At 31.3% G+C, this 2,835-nt stretch overlaps 1 pseudogene; it reads right to left on the reverse strand.

The window, feature by feature from the left end:
- Positions 1–488: 488 nt before the first annotated feature.
- On the reverse strand, positions 489–1,306 carry LOC128037033 (maturase K-like; annotated as a pseudogene).
- Positions 1,307–2,835: the final 1,529 nt, after the last annotated feature.

Consider the following 2,835-nt stretch of genomic DNA (forward strand, 5'->3'; position numbering starts at 1 on the left):
CCACGTCGGCTTACTAATGGGGTGCCCTAATGTATTTACAAAATTTCGCCTTAGACAATGATCCAATGATCGAAATAATTGGAATTCTTGTATCCAACGTCTTCACAGCATTATCTATTAGAAATGAATTTTCTAGCATTTGACTCTGCAAAACCACTGAAGGATTTAATCGCTTTTTATGAAAGATAGCCCAGAAAGTCGAGAGAATATTTAGATAATTGATTTATACGGACTCTTCCTAATGATTGAGACCACAGGTAAAAATAATATTGCTATAAATCGACAAAGTAATATTTCCACTTATTGATCAGAAGAGACGTATCCTTTCGAGGCCAGAATTGACTTTCCTTGATACCCAATAAAATGTATGAAAGGGTCTTTGAACAACTACAGGTTGTTCTGAAAATCATTATAAAAGACTCGCCAAGATACTTTATTTTTCCATAGAAAAAATTCGTTCAAGAAAGACTCCAGAAGATGTTGATCGTAAATGAGAAGATTGATTACGGAGAAAAAGGGAAAATAGATTCGTATTCACATGTATGAGAATTATACAGGAACAAGAATAATCTTGGATTAAAAATCGAAATAGATTTCTTTGGAGTAATAAAACTCTTCAAATTACAATACTCGTAGAGAGAGAACCGTAATAAATGCAAAGAAGAAGCATCTTTTACCCAGTAGCGAAGGCTTTGAACTAAGATTTCTAGATGGATGGGATGAGGTATTAGTGCCTCTAACACATAATTTAAATGTGAGAATTTGTCCTCTAAAAAAGGAAATATTGAATGAATTGATTGAAAATTATGAGATTTTGCGGCTTCTGCCCCTTGTGAGTAAGATATTAATCGTAAGGAAAATGGAATTTCCACAATGACTGCAAATCCTGCCGCTATCATTTGAGAATACAAATTATATTTGTGTCCAAAAACCGGATTTTGGCTGGAATCATTAGCAGAACTAATCAAACGATTCTGTTGATCCATTCGAAGAATTAAACGTTTCACAATTAGTGAACTGAATTTATTACTATAACCCTGATTTTTTCAAAAATCAATCGACGATATTTAAACCATGCTCATGAGCAAGTGCATAAATATACTCCCGAAAAATAAGTGGGTATAGGAAATCGTGTCGGCGGGATCTATTTAGTTCTAAATATACTTGAAATTCCTCCATTTCAAATTCGATTTGAACCAAAGATAGGGGATCTATTCGGTTATTAAATGATACATAGTGCGATACAGTCAAAACAAGGTATTATAGTAAGAAAAGAATAGATACCCTTGGAGATGAGCGGATTCATCAACGGATTCTCTATCCTATCTTTTCTTTTGCCATCTAATTTATTTATGTTCGTTATAGGATAAGAAGACGGTTAGAAATCCTTTATTTTTCAACCCAATCGCCTTTTTGATTTTGGAAAAAAATATCTTCCTTTATCAATATACTGCTTCTTCTACACATTCATGGCTAACTCCATAAAGGGAATGCCTAATAACAAGGACTCATAAAAAATCGATAATTTACTCCATGAGAAAAACCTTTTACCCCATTAGGCACTAATTTCTTTTTAACGTTTAATTAGATCAGGTAATCATTCAAATTGAGAACAGAAGCTCGTTACTTTTTGTTTCCCTATAATTGGGGCCGTAGAGCTCTATCCATTTATTCACTCGACCCAACTTTGAATTCAATTCATTTTTTTTGTTCCGCACCAAAAATTCAAAAACGGTTTTTTTTGGAATGATCCGGAAAAAAAGGATTCTTAGAATTCTCCATTGCTACGACATGCTCTTTTTTCCATCCACTCCTTTCAGGATCAGTCGTGGTCTTACAAACTCTACCGATGGTCTGAACGAATCCCTTTCTTCATACAAATGTGTAAAAGATGCTAGTCGCACTTAAAAGCCGAGTACTCTACCGTTGAGTTAGCAACCCGAAAAAAATTAGAATATGTAGATCCAATCGGAATAAAAAAATGGAATTGCACTAGGCAATCAAAACACGAAATTAGCAAAAATTGGAATAAAAAAAAAGACACGAAATTCTCAGATAAAACCATAGAAATAGAAATAGAATAAGTGAAAATTTGCGGACCGCCTCCTGTCTTATTCATTCCATTGTTATCCATTTTTTTTGTTTCAATACAATTACAATAAAAAAAAATTATTGTATCACAACAAATTCAAAGAAAGAACCCATTATTTGCATTATTTGAATCAAGTGAAGTGCCAAACGAGGATAAATGGATCTATTTATCTATGATCGAATTATATTTGTTCGATACACTGTTGTCAATATGATTGTAAATTTTGAATATAAATGTTGAGAGTTGAGAAAAGAATAAAGAATATAAAAAAGACTCCAAAAATACAATGAAAAAAAGAATTCATTTTTTTTATTAATTATTATTAATATTTTCTCTTCTTTTATATGTTATATGTTATTTTATCTGTTTTTTTTATCTTATTTTAGGTTGTTTTTGTAAATGTTTAAATGCAATTACTTCATTTATTCACTTGATCTTTTTTCTCTCTATTTTCTATCAATAAAATTGGCTCAATAAAATCGGGTTTTGTTGTTATAGAACACGGTATTCTAGATTTTATAGTAGGAATATTCTATAGTAGCAAAGCAATAAGAAATACGAATAATCAATTTTTTAAAAATAAAAGTCTGAATAGACCAAAAGAGGGGGGAGGAAATAATAAAGAAAAATTTATACAAAGCTAGATATGAATCATCCACACCCTCTTTTTTGGATTTCATTAATTGAATTTTGTTTGATTAAGACTAAGTTCTGTAAAAACACCCGCCTTCTTTAAAATATCA

The sequence above is a fragment of the Gossypium raimondii genome, unplaced genomic scaffold (assembly GCF_025698545.1).
Source record: "Gossypium raimondii isolate GPD5lz unplaced genomic scaffold, ASM2569854v1 Contig00183, whole genome shotgun sequence".
In the NCBI taxonomy this organism is placed as follows: Eukaryota; Viridiplantae; Streptophyta; class Magnoliopsida; order Malvales; family Malvaceae; genus Gossypium; species Gossypium raimondii.